Source organism: Mesoplodon densirostris, chromosome 13, assembly GCF_025265405.1.
Source record: "Mesoplodon densirostris isolate mMesDen1 chromosome 13, mMesDen1 primary haplotype, whole genome shotgun sequence".
NCBI lineage: Eukaryota > Metazoa > Chordata > Mammalia > Artiodactyla > Ziphiidae > Mesoplodon > Mesoplodon densirostris.
Genome location: NC_082673.1, coordinates 28,837,063 through 28,855,027, shown reverse-complemented (window position 1 = coordinate 28,855,027; position 17,965 = coordinate 28,837,063). Strand labels below are relative to the sequence as shown.

At 37.8% G+C, this 17,965-nt stretch overlaps 1 protein-coding gene across 1 annotated transcript in view; it reads right to left on the bottom strand.

Annotated features, from left to right (window-relative positions):
- Positions 1–17,965, bottom strand: part of ATP6V0D2 (ATPase H+ transporting V0 subunit d2) — a 47,252-nt gene that overhangs the window by 16,750 nt on the left and 12,537 nt on the right. The gene's annotated exons all lie outside the window — the stretch shown is intronic.

The following is a 17,965-nucleotide window of genomic DNA, read 5'->3' as shown; positions in this document are numbered from 1 at the left end:
TTCCCTGAGCACTTCGGCACGACATAGTTAGACAAAGAGAGAGAGGTCTTCTGAGAACACAGGTGACGTTAAGTGCAGAAGAAAGGTGTCAGGTCCCTTCTGAAGACACAGCTACAAAGATAGTGGGCACAGTTAAAAGCCAGAGGATTTTATAAATCCTTTTAGGATTCTCTCGTCAGATTTTGGGCTGAACATATACCTGCACTATTTGACCCTCCCCAAACCATATTAATATTCAAGGTATATGAAAAGGAAAGCATTCATCAATACAGTGACATGAGGGAAACATTTCAATAAATTTCTAGAAGATCTCAAACAAATAGAATCTTATTGATGGATTAGAGCAAAAGAAGTCACTGATCAGAGTGTACACATGATAAAGCAGTGCAGAACTGGGAAATTATCAAGAAAAGTGTCAAGCTTGGATTGGCTCAGGAACAGAGATAAGGACTGGGTTAAATGCAAGGGGTCAGGGAAATTAACTACAATGACTTTCTAGGGAAGTGACCTCCCAGGTGGGGTAAGGCAGCAAGTTTGAAGAGCGTTGCCCTGGAACAACTTAAAACAATTGTTGAAGCTATGCACTAACTCATTTAAGTTGATATATAAAAACTTTTATTATAAGTTTAAATACTGCAAAAATATATCTGGTATATTGTGAATGTCAGTATTTAAAATGAACCTGTTAAATCAGTCAAATTAAATTATCCAATGAAGTATCTGAATACCCACTTGCTAAGGACAGATTTTTGTCCCCCTAAACTTCATGCTGAAGCCCTAACCCTCAATGTGATGGTATATGGAGATGGGGCCTTTGGGGCTATTAATTAGGTTTAAGTGAGGCCATAAGCGTGGGGCCTACATGATGGGATTAGTGTCCTTATAGGAATAGACACCAGAGAGCTTGCTCTCTCTCCCTCTGCTACATGAGGACATAATGAGAAGGCAGGTGTCTACAGGTGAGGAAAAGAGCCTTCCCCGGGGAACCAAATTGGATGACACCCTGATTTTGGACTTCCATGCCTCCAAAACTGTAAGAAATCAATTCCTGTTTTTCAAGCCACCCAGTCTATACCATTTTGTTACAGAAACCCGAGCTCACTAAGACACTACCACTATTCAATTATAAATACATAAACAGAAGGAAATTATGTTGTTCCTTATTATTTTTTTCTGGAAATGTTATTTCTATTCCAATTCTCTGATGAGATTTTACCCTAATATGGCATTTATGTCTTTATGTTGAAAGTCTTTTATGGCTCTCTATAACTCTATGTACATATATTTGAATATTAATTTTTCACTTCCTGTGATCACAGGCTTCAAATGTTAGAAGAAATTTTATGAGTTATTATTACGATTACTACTATGTGGGCACAACAGCATGGTATAAATTTTTAAAGCTTTTTATCTTGAAATAATTAGATTGACAGGAAGTTGCAAAAATAATACAGAGAGGTCCTATGTACTCCTCACCCAGTTTCCACCAGGGGTTACATCTATATAGCTGTAGTGAAACATGAGAATTAGACAATTGACATTGGTACTTTGTGTGTGTGTAGTTCTGTGTTAGTTTATCCCATGTGCCTATTTGTGTAACTACCACCACAGTCAAGGTAAAGAACTACTGTATCATCCAAAGATCTCCAATGTGCTACCCCTTCACAGTCACACCCTGCTCTTCCCACCCACCATCTCCTAACCTCTGGCAAATACTAAACTGTTCTTTCTGTAACTTTGCCATTTTCTGAATAATATTTAATAGGAATTGTATATTATGTGACATTTTGAGACTGGCTGTTTTAACAGCCAGCATAACTCCCTTGAGACACATGTAATACATACAAGTTGTTGCATGTAAATAATTTGTCCTTTTATTGGTGAGTAGTATTCCACAGTATGTGTATACTTGTTTGTTTAACCACTCACCTATTTAAGGCATTTTGTTTTGGGGTTTTTTTCCCCTAGTTTTTGGCTATTATAAATAAAAACTGTTATGGAAACTTGTGTCAGTTTTTACATGGAAATAAATTTTAATTTAACTGGGATAAATGCCTAGAAGTGCAATTTGAGTTGCATGGTAAGGGTATGTTTAGTTTTTTAAGAAACTGCCAAACTATTTTCCAGAGTGGCTGTACAACTTTTAGTGAAGTGTATAAACCTTGCCTCTTTTAAAATCTCCTTACCTTCCCTATTTTTTAATAGAATTGTCTTAAATACTTGCTCTGCATACAGAAAGGACCACATCAGACAAGTATTAATTTTTGCTTCAACTGTCAAATATAATTTACAAAATCAAGAGGAGAAAGTCTATTGTATTTACCCATATTTTCCTCCTTTTTTGTTGTTCTTTTCCTGTTGTTTCAGACTCCTTCTTTTATCATTTCTTTTCTGTTTCAAGAACTTTTTCTGTTTCAAGAACATTATTTTAGCGTAGGTCTATGGGCCACAAATTCTTAGTTTTCATTCATCTGAGACTATTTTGAGTTGCCCTTCATTCTTGAAAGATATCTTCATTGTATATAGAATTCGGAGTGGACATCTCTTTCCTTTTAGCATTAAAAAAATGTTACACTGGGCTTCCCTGGTGGCGCAGTGGTTGAGAGTCCGCCTGCCGATGCAGGGGACACGGGTTCGTGCCCCGGTCCGGGAAGATCCCACATGCCGCGGAGCGGCTGCACCCGTGAGCCATGGCTGCTGAGCCTGCGCGTCCGGAACCTGTGCTCCACAACGGGAGAGGCCACAACAGTGAGAGGCGCGCGTACCGCAAAAAAAAAGTTACACACTTTCTTTCTGAATGCCATGGTTTCTAATGAGAAATCCCCCATTGTTCACGTTGCTTTTCCCCCACAAGTGTCACAGCTTTCAGGCATTTTTGTCTTTGTCTTTCGGAAATTTGACTATGATGTGTCTTGGCTTGGGTTTCATTGGGTTGTTCTTGTTTGGGGTTCACTCAGCTTCTTGAATCAGTAGGTTTGTGTTTTGCCAAATTTGGAAAAAATTTAATTACTGTTTCTTTGAATACATTTTCAGCCTTTCCCCTTTTCTCCTCTCCTCCTGAGACTCATTGCTGCTGTGTATTTTGAGTCCCAGGAGTGAGGGAGAGAATGGAGTTGGAGGAGTCTTAATCTTAAAGGATGTAGCTGGAAGAACTGGAAGCTTGAAATCCAGAAGCTTGGAGAAGGGCTCTGTGCTCACCTCACACCCCCACCCCCCAAGTCACCCCTGCAGACTACTTCTGCACTTCCACAAGCTAAGCAGAAGGAGCCATTTGCATCCCATCATATCAAAGGTACATACTATTAGCATAGTTTATGACTGTTTGTGCAGATGTCTCCAGACTGAGAAGGTACTGCCCCCCTTCCCATATTGCGCTCTTTGGAAGAAGACACTATGTACAGCCTACCCTTAAGAAGTAGGGAATATGGTTCCCCTCCTTGGGGATGGAGCATCTACACAAATTATTCTACAAGGGAGATTTGTCCCTTCTCCCTCATTTATTAAGTTATCTAATCATTTATTTAGACCAGGATGGACTCATAAATATTTATTGTACATTTATTTTATATTTGGGGTGATAATTCAGTACAGCTCCCTTTATTTTGTTGCTCAAATTGTTCCAGCTTTAGCCACTAAGGGCTCTTGCAGTTGGCTCCTGTGTGCTCCTTTAACATACCCAACAATTGCAGGTTTTTTGTTTTGTTTGTTTCGTTTTTCATTTCCTCATATTCTGGCATTACAAGACAGTTTAAGTTCATCTTGTATATTTCTTGCCCCAGTCCTAGAATTAGCTTTTTCTCCAAGGAATGCTGATACCCTTTATGGGAGAATGGTATTAGAAACCAAGATCTGGGCATTAGGTGGGGTATTTAGTAGTGTGGTTTTTATTGTAGGCATTCTCAGTTAAGAGCAAAGAAATATACACATACCTACTAAGCAAGGATCCCATCAGAGTATTATTCTCACTCAGTAGGTCTCATTTCAAAAACCTTATCCATGGCCACACTTCCTTCTACCACATAGAAGTATACTATTTGCAAATCTTCAGCTCCAGGCAAAACCTCTTCCTCCAGCCTCAGATCCATATTCTTTCACTTCCTTTCTGTGAATATGACTACCTGATTTTCTCATAGGCACCTCAGACACACTATCTCAAAAATCTTATTGCCCCTAATCTTTCTCCTTCTTCTGGAATCTCTATCTTTATCAGCAACCTCACTACTCTTATTCTTAAAAATCTCTCAATGGCTTCCTTCTGCCTTTAGAATGAAACATAAGTTTCTCATAATTGTATTCAAGGCCCTTCATTCATTGCTTTCTGATTACTTCTCTGGCTATTGATGTGAATGATATCATTAAAAAGAAAGTATATATTTTAGAAGAGAGAATAGAACAGACCCCAAAAAACTTTTAAAGGGTGGGAAGAAGACTTTGCAAGAAGAATGAGGAAAGGCCAGAATGGTTAAAGAGCCCAAAGAGAAAGTGTCATCACGGAATGCACAGGATGAGGACATCTACTGTGGTGAGTTATGAAAAAGCTGAAAATATATCCATTAGACTTAGCAACTAGAGTAGTTTTGAGGGCCTGGTGGGGTAGAAAATAAGACTGGAGTGAGTTGAGTAAATAAATGAGAATATAGGAGTAGAGACTATCCTTTTTAAGAAGCTTGGCATCAAGGGGTGGGAAAGGGTAGAATACCATTATCTTCATGTGGTTGCTGTGTAAATTAAATCAAATCACACATATGAAAACAGTTTGGAATCATAAATTGTCACAGTAAAAGGAGCCCAAGCTTTGAAACAGATAAGCCTAATTCTAAGCCCAGCTCTGTTACTTAAAAACCAGTTTAACAAGAGTTTCACTTCCTCATCTTAAATGGAAATATTTATTCAACTTGAATGGTTGGCACCAGGATTAGTCATACATATGAAAGCATTACTGCAATGCCTCCTGCAAAGAAGGAGGGTCATACATCCTTAGAGGAAGTTAATTCTCTATAAACCAGACCTTGGAAGAAGAGGAGGAGAAAATTATAAGCCACATACATAATCTTTAGAGTAAAAAATTTGCAATGTTCATACTCTTCCATCAAGTCTGAGATTTCTACATCTCTGCACTTGTACACTTAGTTCTAGTTAACAGAATCCTTTCTAAATTTACCTATTGCTCTTAGAAGATAAGGGTTTAGGGACTTCCCTGGTGGCGCAGTGGTTAAGAATCCGCCTGCCAATGCAGTGGACACGGGTTCGATCCCTGGTCTGGGAAGAGCCCACATGCCACGGAGCAACTAAGCCTGTGCGCCACAACTAATGAGCCTGCCCTCTAGAGCCCGCGAGCCACAACTACTGAGCCCGTGTGCCACAACTACTGAAGCCCATGCACCTAGAGCCCGTGCTCCCCAACAAGAGAAGCCACTGCAATGAGAAGCCTGCGCACTGCAACGAAGAGTAGCCCCCGCTCACTGCAACTAGAGAAAGCCCACGTGCGACAATGAAGACCCAATGCAGCCAAAGATCACTGAAATAAAATAAAATAATTTAAAAAAAAGAAGAAGATAAGGGTTTAACTCCTGGTATGGTGTGGAGCCAAGAAGCTGAGTGGTACAGTCATTTGGAAGAGAGAACATCCACAAGACCATAAATCATAATATCTGTTGGGATACTCACCCTCAGTTCTGATTTATACCTTTCATAAAATCTGTTACCATCCTGTTCTACATCTTATAACCCTAGAATTATCCTTGTGTGGTCATTATTTTATATGATGTTTCCTTTAAGATATCTGAACTTCAAAATATTTAATGTTGGCTTCCTTGGTGGCACAGTGGTTGGGAATCCGCCTGCCAATGCAGGGAACACGGGTTCAAGCCCTGGTCCTGGAAGATCCCACATGCCATGGAGCAACTAAGCCCGTGAGCCACAACTACTGAGCCTGCACTCTAGAGCCCATGAGCCACAACTACTGAGCCCACGTGCCACAACTACTGAAGCCTGTGCACCTTGGGCCCGTGCTCTGCAACAAGAGAAGCCACCGCAATGAGAAGCCTGCGCACCACAATGAAGAGTAGCCCCTGCTCACCGCAACTAGAGAAAGCCTGCGTGCAGCAACATACACCAAATGCAGCCAAAAAACTAATAATAATAAAGTAAATAAATTAAAAAAATTAATGTTTTCTCTTTGGAAATATAACCATTAATTTCAAAACAATGCTGGTTAACTCATCATAAATGATAGCTGCTTTTATGTATAAAAAGGCCTGAACCCCTTTGTTAAGATGGAAGCTCTTCATGACTCAGTCTGAATTCTCCTTTCGGGCACTACTGGATAGGAAATAACTTGGCGAATTTGGAGATGACAAGATATTCATCATCGCAAAGCATTGTGACTAAGGTTTGGCTTCATCACTTGAGCCACACCCTGATGTCAGGACTGGTTCCTTCTACCTAAGTGGCTGGATCAGCATCCTTTCATATGCAACATATAATAGTGTTCTCAGTGATAAAGATGCTGTTTTAGGCAAGCAGGACTGTGATACGATTCTAGGTCACACTTGTACATATGGAAAATACAAGATCAGGGACATAAAATGCAGGATCAAGAGTAATTGTTCATGGAAAGTAAAAGGGTGTGTGTGAAATACATTAGGTGTACTTAAGTTATTTCATTCCTGAATGAAACTCCTCAGTGAAAGGTGCTGATCCACCCTTAACAAGCCCACCAGTTATTTACTGTCACATGGACAACAGGGCCATGTTGAAAGTATTTTCCCATGTGTTAATTTTCAAATGAAAGTTTTCCTTGATTGTATTGAGAAACAGTTCTGATATACCCCAGATTTATTCAATCCAATGCTAATCCTATATACTCAGATGGGGCAGCCCTGCCATTTAGTCTGATTTGCTAATAGACTGTTGAGATTTAGAATATCCCCATAAACACACTGCTCCCTCTTGAAATCTGACATTTTGGTTAACATTTCTTATTTCCCTGAAGTTTCCCATTTTTTAAATAGAGGAAGTGAAAATTAAAACCATTTTTTAAAGCAATTAATTTTGCTGTCACACTCATATTTTTTTCCTTCCAGGAAAATAAAATACTGAGAAACTATTAAGAAGTCAGCATTGCTGTAATAGCACATTTAGAACAAAAATGTTTACCACTATGCACTTCCTAAACCCTTGGTAGCTCTGGAATCTTTAGAAAACTCTTTTCTCCAGTACTTAAGATTCTCTACAATCTTGGTCTAACGCATTTGTTTGGATTAAAAATTCTTCAAACGTATTTGTCCTTTTCTCTATCAGTGTCTTTGTTCCTACTCTTCTCTATATGGATAAAGCATCCCTTCCCCACCAATTGCTAAAAGCTGAGATCTTTTCCATCCTTTAAGGCCAATATTCAAATATTCATTTTAAGCTTTTAAAATGTCTTTAGCTAGAAGTGATATCTTTCTTTCTCTCTCTAAATTTCTGTATTTATATTTATATTGGTGTGAAATTAATTTTCAATATACATTGGCAGTAGCAATGGTGAACATGAGCAACAGTTAGCTCATTCATTCACAAATAGTTATTATATATCTAAAGATCTAAGACCTGGATTCTTGCACTAATTTTGCCACTAATCAATTGTTCTTGGGTAAGTGATTTTACATATTCAAGTGTAATTATTTTCAGATAATTCCTACCTATCTTTATTACTTATAGTATCCTTAAAGATAAGGAATTTGTACGGTACATTTTTTGTACTGAGGCCTGAACCATACTTGCACAGAACAGGGACACACACTGATGATTTTTTTCAATTGATGAATACATTTTTCTCTATGTTCAGACAAATATGTTAATCCTAATATTCCATGAATAAACAGAATCAAGAAGATAACTGGCATTTTTTCTAGGGGTCATAGCTGCTTATTCCTTGCTTTTTCTATACTTTTCTATTGAGGAGAATAACATTAGTGAGATTGCTCCAGTGTTGCCCCTTCTCTAGCACTGTATGTAAATATTACAGAAATTCATAGGAAAACACCAATGGAGTGATACTTCTTGCTCATTAGGCAGTTAAACATGCTGTGTCTATAATAGCTTGTTCTCCACCTAGTCAAGAACAGTGACTGGTAAATCTCATCTTTATTATATTCAAAACACCAGTCACAATAAATTTTGGAGAATCTTATTTCTTCCAGTGAGGAAAGAAAAAAAGAAACAGCTGAGAGGACAGGGAGAGGAACAAAATTTTCATACATTTTTGGAGCATGAGAGAGCAATCTGCTAATATCTATCAAAATCTAGAACTTGCACAGCTGCTGACAAAGCAATTTCACTTCTGGGAATCCAACGTAAGGAAATTCTGGCATGAGGAAGCAAATATATATGTACAATGATGTCTGTTGTAGCATTACTTGAAATAGCTAAGAAATAAACTATATGGACAAAAGGGGGATGATTAAATAAATCATGGTACATCCAACACAATGCGATACAATATATGCTTTAAAATAAGATAGATCTATATACACTTATGTAGAAAAATCTTAATAGATTACATAAAAAAGACAAATTGTAGGCAATACATAGTATAATCTCCCTGTTCTAAAAAAAATAAAACCAACTATGTGTATTTATATTTATTGGTTTAGATATAAATGTATGCATATACATACAATTTTTTTCAAATAGAAGGAAATTTGGAAAGGCATGCATAAAACTTATGAGTGTTTGCCTCTGGGCTTTGGGAAATGGGTACTGGAATATACTCTTTACTTAGAAAATCTCTGTTCCATATTTCTAAAAAGCCATCTCATAGGATTGTTGTGAGAATTAAATAAATTTAATACATGTAAAGTGATTATAAAATTGCTGGCTTGTAGTAAGCACTAAATAAAATTTTAAATAAAAACTCTTAAAAAAATATACACACGTGCCTCATTTTCAATTAAAAAAAAAACAAAATAAATGAGACAAAATAAAATACAACTAAGGCAGTGGTTATCTGGATAAGTACCACAATGGATTTCAGTCTCTCCAGTTATGGGACAGCCTTAAGTCTTTTACTAAACAATTGCGGAGAAGGAGCAATACTTTGGAAAACAGGTTGCTGGGATCAATCATGCCCCCTGGTGGTTGATTGCTGCCTAGCCAGAAAGTTGGCAAAGCAAAGGATAGAACCCGTCCACCTTGGCCCTGATTTATCAATATTATATGTTCTGTGGCATCCATTACCTTAACATCTTTAACCCTCAGACACCACTTTTGCTGATATCAAGTGGCATCGGCAACCCAACAGCCATACTGGTTAAGCCTGTGTTTCTGCTCTCTCTGCTGGATGTGCCTCCTGCTCACGTACAAACAGAGTCATTCTTCAGGCCTCCTTTATGCAAACTTTTCTCACTTTCACAGGTGACTAGATCCCAATGCATAAAGTTAGTTACATTTTTTGAGTATATGTGGATATGCTGTATATGTGGATTTATTTGTGTATTATAGATATGCATATTTTTCAATCAGCCAGTTTCATGGATGTGCGATTTGTATAGTCACACAGGATTCCACACTTAGAAGGGCCCTGTGCTTGGTTTAATTCTCTGCTGTTGTTCTTCTGAAATTACTAAACATTTTATTTATTTATTTATTTTTTTGTGGTAAGCGGGCCTCTCACTGTTGTGGCCTCTCACTGTTGTGGCCTCTCCCGTTGTGAAGCACAGGCTCCAGACGCGCAGGATCCGGACGCGCAGGCTCAGCGGCCATGGCTCACGGGCCTAGCCGCTCTGCGACATGTGGGATCTTCCCAGACCGGGGCACGAACCTGTGTCCCCTTCATCGGCAGGCGGACTCTCAACCACTCCGCCACCAGGGAAGCCCTACTAAACGTTTTTTAACAAGGGCCCTGTATTTCATTTCACTGGGCCTCACAAAATAATGTTCTACTTTCAATTAAACTCACAGCTCTAAATTTAATATAATAATTATTATTGTAGATGAGGAAACCAAAGTTTTGAGTGATTCAGGAACTCTTTTCAGGGTCTCACAACTGGTGTATTGTAGACAGAGAACCTACCTACTGACTGTAAAAATTTCTCACGTGCATCAGGGTCACCTGATAGAAAGGCTTATTGAAAGTGCAGGTTCCTAGATCACAGTCCAGAACCTACTAAAACATACTTTTTAGAGGAATGGTCTTGGTCAGATCGACCAAGCATCACTTTTGCAGAAGAGCACCAGTGTTTTTCCATTCAAGTGCTTGAGAGTTTTATACGAGGAAAGCTTTATCAGCAGCTAGAGTTGAAATATTTTTGCCCTGCACTTGTTCCCCATTGAACATTCACATGGATAGAAAGCCTTTAAGTTGGTGCAATCTTTATATTTCAGAACTTTTCTGGCCAAAGAGTCAGAATCACAAATGCATAGTGCTGTCAAATAGTCAGTCTCATAATATTATTGGGAATTTGATTCTTGAAATCAGAATTTAACAAATTAAATACTATGCAGACTTGGAGGTAAGGAAGACACAAAACACCTAGAATGTTCATGACCAGATGGAAGGCTATATAAACATTTAAAAATATTAGAGGGGGAAGGGGGTGAGGGGAGGAGAGGAGGTGGAGGAGGGGGCATGGGCTCGCACTGCTGAAGTCTACTCACTCTCTGGGCACCTCCTGACAAGTGGAGGGGATCCGCTGCGGACCAAGGAAAGTGGAGGGGCCTGGTGGCAGCCACCCCCTCTTCTGCACTTCCCTGCACTCTCATCTCTCTTGGCCTTGGCCTCTGACACGAGAAAGAGATGCTGGTTGCAAGTTTTGGAGATCCCTGTTTTTTATGGAACACAGTTCTGTAAAATTTTCATAGGATTCCTTGTCAATAACATACACTTGTGATGGACCCTAGAAATACTGCTATGTTAGGATTGGGTTCTGATTCCGAAAGATTTTCAAGAAAGAGTCCCTCTGCCATCAGTACTGGCACACTGGTCAGCAAGAGAGAAGTAGAGCTAGAGAACAACACAAAGGAAGAAGAGGACCTTCACAAGTGGAATCGGGAAAGAAACATCGAAGCAGGGAAAGATGATGGATTGACTGATGTACAGCAACAGTTTTCAGTGAAAGAAACAAATTTTACAGAGGGAAATTTAAAACTGAAAATTGGCCTTCAGGCTAAGAGAACTAAAAAACCTCCAAGGAACTTAGAGAACTATGTATGTCGACCTGCCATAAAAACAACCCTCAAGAACCCAAGAAAAGCACTTAAAAATGGGAAGATGACAGATGAAAAGAATGAACACTGTCATTTCAGTGGTGTTCTCTGATGCACAAACGTTTTCAATTTTGATGAACTCCAAGTTGTCTGTTTTTTCTTCTATTGCCTGTGCTTTGGTGTCATAGCCAAGATATCACTGGCAAATCGAACATCATGAAGGTTTTCTCCTATGTTTTCTTCTAAGCATTTATAATTCTGGCTCTTATGTTTAGGTCTTTGAGAGATTTTCAGGTATCCATCTCACCCTGAACTTGCTCCCTGAGTTCAGAAACTGATTAAGATAGCAAAGCATACTTTGGACATGGGAAACTGTTATAAAAATTGTAATGAATAAGCTATGGATATTGGACTAGCAACTATTATTTTGATTAGGTAACACACTCCTATGATTCAGAATTTAAAAGATAAAAAAGGAAACAATAAAACATTGTTACCATCATTACCCTTCTCTCCTCTGAGTACTCAAATCCATTTCGGAATCTCCTTTTAGGCAATCATGTGATCACCCTCTACTAACTATGATAGCTAGTTAAGCAGAACAAGAACAACAATTTCTCAACCCAAATGAAGAAAAGTGTTCTGTATATTGAAATTGTCTTACTTGGAAAATAAATAGAAATAAATTGTTTGGAACGAAAATTGGTGCAAAGAAACTTCCAGGAGCATAACTCCATCAGTGCCTTTGATATCTCCCACAAAAAAAAAAAAAAAAAAAAAAAAAATATATATATATATATATATATATATATATATACACACACACAAACAAGCAAATACATGCCAAACCCCCATTTAAAAATATAGATGGTACCACACTGTAAAAAAAAAAAATTAGAAAAACTTACTTGAAAAAAATGCCGATAATAGATATTTTAAATTAATTAAATTATTTTTACATGATTTTCTTTTAAAATGTATAGAAATAGTATAAAAATATGTCAACTCATGGTGAGATTAAGAATGACTAATTTTTTCATATAATTTTATCTAACTTAAATGGGTTTATTCTTTTTGATTAGAAATAACAAAATCCTTTTTCTGACTTGCAAATTCTTTCTTCCCTTAGCTTAGAATTCCCAGGAATCATTGACTGTTTTCTCTCATTCGTCATAAATCAAGATACTAAATTCTGTTGTCTACCTCTCAGATGCATCTAACCACTGTCCCTTCCTTCTTAACTCTACTATCAATATTTCCACTCTAAACTTTAAAAATAGCTTCCTCTATGGTTTCTCTGCTTCAAGCCTCATTTCTTCAACACATCTTTCACAATACCAACAGAATCATTTTCCTAAAATATGTATCAGATCATTAACCCTCACTTTTCAAGGCAATAAGAGTTGAAAAGTAAAAACAAACAAAAAAGTAAAAGTAGCACCTTTGAAATGCTATTTGGAGAGCCCTGATGTCACATCTTAGCATCTCTACTACTTACTGGCTACAAGGACTTGGGCACTTGAAGCATGAAATGGTAGCACACTTTCTGAAAAGCCTTCCTTGATTGTTACTTATAGAGACTTAGGCCAGAGCCCTAAATCAGGCCGGGCTCTTGACTCTCATTCCCCAGCCCATGCTCCTGCTCTTGTGTGGGCTCCAGCCACACCTGAGATGACTTATCTCAAGATACACAATCTTATCATGCCTCACTGATGTACATGTATTCTTTTAATCAGATACCCACTGAAATACTGGTTCAAATTCTACTTTCTCTGCAAAATCTTTTAAAACCAGATTTAGTTATTTCATCCTCCAGAATCCTCTAATTGAATGTTTAAGTCTCTATTATAGCCGTTGCTTAATTCCGTCATCTTTTCACCCTTTGTGACACATATGCTTGCTCCATTAGAATGTAAGTTCTTAGCGACTCAGAATTAGGTTATTTATGTTTTGACTAACAAGTGATGGGGTAACCAACTCATCCAGTTTGCTGAGGTTTTTCCTGGTTTGAGCATCAAAAGACCTCATCCTGAGAAACCCTTTAGGGCAAACCAAGGTATACAGCCTCCTAATGTACAGCACAGCTCAAAGCCTACAGCAGGGTTATAAAGTGTCACTGGAATAGTCAAGAACTTTGGTTAGCTTTCATAAATGAATATCTAAAGATTTCTTCACTGTGTGGTCCTTAACCTACGATTCTTGGTCGATGTTACTGTGAAGTATTGAATATTATATTTCCTTGGTCATCCTATATTGAGAAAATTTGATTATTTCAAGAGATTAAAACAATCTTAAAATAAAATTAGTATTTTGAATATTAAAATGTTATTCTAGTCAGATGGCTAATCTCAAAAGATAGGAGGAATTGAAATGCTGCTGGAAAGTGTTGAGTAGGAGGGAAGAAAAATAAAACAATCCAAGCCTATATTACATAGTCTCTTCATTAAAATGCTATTGGATTCATTCCTTTGTTTCACACCACTGTGTATAATTATAGTACATAAAAACCTTCAGATCTTCCTGCTATTAGGCATTTAAAAATACCCATTCCAGATTTTCAAAACAAGTTTTACATATACAGTAATTATATCACACGCATGTGCAATGCTTAGATTATATTTATCATACCACCTTAAATTTAGACCATCTCTATTAGGGTTGACTTAATCATTTTCATAATGATGCCCTGAGCATTTCCTAATAGGGCAGGAAGTAATCCTGTTTGATGGGAATTCACAGGCGCTAGACAGACACTTGACTTTGCAACATGTTCTAAAAGAGAAATAAGAAAAATAGTTTCAGAACTATTGGACAACTGTCCTGCACACATACGTTTGTTACCTTTTGTTATGGTAACACATCTTTAGGTTCTGCAGAGCACAGCTGGATGCTGCCAGTGTTGGCAAGTCACATGACATGGTGTAACAAACCACGGATTGAGATTCAGAAGACTTAGGTTTCAGTGCAGTTGAGCTCTCTGGTCTCTGACAAGGAGATAATCCTAACCATGTAATTAACTGTGGTGAAAAACTCATAAGAATAATTGTGAAAGTGACTTCCAAGTCATAAAGTTGAGGCACCATACTGGGACATTTTTAATTAGGGGTGCACATCAGAATAACCTGCATGCCTTCCAAATTACAGGTGGGCCCCACTCCAAGGCCAACTGGATCAGAATCTCCTGGGATAGGGATCAGAAATATACTTATTTTTTAAAGGCCCACAGGTATTTCTGATTTACTTGCCTTTTTATAAACTACTGGGCCAGTACAAGATCATTAGTTTTCTAGAATGATGGACCTGAAATCAAATCCCTTCCAAATCTCTTAATACTGTTGTGGCTTTGAAATATACATTAATATGTTGAGCCTCAGTTTCTCTAGTTTGAAAACTGGAGATATAAACACTTCTTTGTGTAGAGACGTAGGTAAAACAGCTAGGTCAGATGTCTGATAAGTAACCTAAATACCTGAAGATCATAAAACAAAAGGGAATGTTGGCGACTGTGGCTAATTGGAGAATGCAAGCCTTAATTAAACATATTTTTAAAAATTACTGTAAAGACTGACACGGTCACACAAAATGTATCGGCAGGCATGACATTTGGTTTTTACCCCTAACATACTGGCCAGTAAATAACCAATTCTCAAGTACTATATAAAATATAAAATCCTGAACTGTCTGAAAGTATGTTTCTATATGTATGTGTAAGATACTGGTAAATACAGGATTATATATTGATTCAGCAAATATTCAGTGCCCATTATATACTTGTAAGTCCAGATAGAGATACTAAAAGAAATAATTCAAAGAGTTTACAGCCGAGAGAGAGAGAGACACAGAGAGGCAGAAGATAAATTAAAACATGTCCATTACTAACAAAACTGATTCTACCAAAACTACATTTCCACGTCTTATTTTTTATTAACATTCTACCCAGGTATTTGTGACTGTCTGAATTCTTATATACAGTTTTTAAACATCGCTAATGACTAGAAATATTTGGAATTTTAAGTAATTTTTTTTAGAAACAGTATATTTTAACTAGATTGACATGGTATTTTGTTGTGAAATAAGAAGGCTAATTAATGCTATGGCTCCTTCCAGGTTTAAGATTCTATTATTAGGAAGCAATAAATCATGGAATCATCACTTAAGAGGAACCACTGACCAAATGACTCAGAGTCATTCTTAGAGCTGGAGCATCTCTTCACATATTTGGGGAAAATTTTCATCATGTGAGATCGTCTTGGAACCTAAAAAGTACAAAGCCTGGCAGTTTTCTCATTCAGTTAAAATTGGACTGTCCCCTGTCATCATCACAGGTCAGATTTTCCGAACTCATCTAAAATCTGAGCAGAATATTTATTTATTATTTTTTTTTGCGGTACGTGGGCCTCTCACTGTTGTGGACTCTCCCGTTGCGAAGCACAGTCTCCGGACGCACAGGCTCAGCGGCCATGGCTCACGGGCCCAGCCGCTCTGCAGCATGTGGGATCTTCCCAGACCAGGGCACGAACCCGTGTCCCCTGCATCGGCAGGCGGGCTCTCTACCACTGTGCCACCAGGGAAGCCCTGAGCAAAATAATTTTACAAAGCCTACTGCTAACATTTATTTCAAATCATGACTCCTCCACTTTTTAGATCTGTGACTTAGGCAAATTGCTGCACTTGAGTTTTCGTTTCCTCATCCTTAAAATGGTGATGATCAGAACTGAATAAGACTTGTCATGAGGGTTAAATGAGACAATGTTTGTAAAGCACTTAGCAGAGCCTTGGCATATAGCAATAGTTCATAAGTGGTGTCTAGCATTTGGATTATCATTTTTACTGTTACACAACTATGGCCATGTTGTCTTAAAGCTCAGGAATCTTTAATGTCTTCATAATTACCCATGCCAGACATTTTTGCAGGAGGCTTCCCTGCTTGCAAGTCCTCTCTCACAGGCAGCCATTCAAGATTATATATAAACTCGGATCTGACTCAGTCCAAAGCTCAAGTGCATTCTACTTCACCCCAACTGTTATGGAGAGGTATTAATCTTGGGAGCAAACCTGGCCTTTTCTTTTGTCTCTCCTATATTTGGGGTTTCTGCTAAAGATTTTATTTTTAAGGAAAGGTCTTGCAGATACCAACAAAACACACACACACACACATACACACACACACACGAAAAATATTCTGATGTGATAAAGGCCAGTTTCATTAGCCTGGTCACTGAAGACTCCATTATCTGGTTGGAATTTACTTCTCTAGCCTCCCTTCCCCATTTCTCTCCTGCCCTTTTTGCACAGCCTACTCCAGCCCAAACTGACCAGTTATTCCTCATGCAGGCAGAATCCTTCCCTCTTCATGCGTCAACCCCAGATGTTCAGCCTTCTCCCGAATCTCCAAATTCTACTCCATTTCCAGGCTTGGCAACAATGTCGGCCCTTCCAGAATTCTCAAAAAAAGTGCTTGGGCTTTAGACTGAGTTGGACCCAAGTTCATATCTGATCTTCATCCCTGACTAGTTGTATATTGGTGGAGTCTTTAAAAATGTCAGCCTCTGTGTCTTGCCTATAAATAAAATTCTATACTACAGTGCTGATAGGAGGATTGACTGCACAAACAAGGAACATAGGCACTAACAACATGTCTCAGGGACATCAGTGGTTACTTCCTGCCTGGAATTATGATCATTTCTTCTACTTGCTTATTTACGGAAATGGTACAGAAAAACTGGATCACTATGTGGGAAGAACAATTTGAGCTGGATCTTTAGTCTCATTCCTTACACCAAAATAAATTTTAGATGAATCAAAGTTTTAAATGTAAAAAATGAAACATCAACAACAACAGCAAAAAAATGGAAGAAAAGACAGGTGAGTTTATTGATGAGCTGGAGTGGAGAAGGCCTTTCTAAGCAGGACACAATAATCAAAAGATTGTACAATGAAAAGACTACTGATTCTAGCTAATTAAAATTTTTCAATGTTCCTACAGCAAACAAACAATATAAAAATAAAATTATATTATATCAAACTGAGAAAATAAATTTTCAACCCATATGATGAAAGGTTAACTTTCTTAATTTAAAAAGAGCTTTTATATATAAACAAAAAGTGCTGAATACCCCAATTAAAAAAATAGACAAAGTATTTGGTCAGGAAGCAAATAAAAGTATTTGATCGGGTAACAAATACACCTGACTACTTAAGTGTGAAAAGATGTTCCCTTTTGCTAATAAAAAAATATAAATTAAAGCAGAGATACAGTTTTTAACCTATTGGAAGGGCAAAACTTAAGAAGGTAGTAAGTGATGTTGGTAATGGTTAGGGCTACAGGCCTTCTCACGTGGTGCTGGGATGGTTCAACTTAGCAAATTTTGTTAAGATAAAAATGGGGCATTCCTTTGATTCACTACTCACACTGCTAGAAATTTAGCTTAGAAATAAATTCAAGACCTACACAGTAATAAGCTAGCTGCAAAACATTTTGTAATTAAAAAAAAGTTAGCTAGTTGTTAATGGATGCCTGATAAATGGAGTCATGATATGTACCAAACACAGACTTCTACGCAGTTATTTAAAAAAGTATGACATTGACGAGGATATTTCTAACAAATATTAAGTGGGAAAAAACTGATTCCATTCGTATAAATTGAAAATGTGGGGGTAGGGTGGGTTGAGTGTGCATCAATATACATACACAATGTACATTTTTTTTTTTTAGAAAAATAATAAGAAACTGAGGGAACTTCCCTGGTGGCGCAGTGGTTGAGAGTCCGCCTGC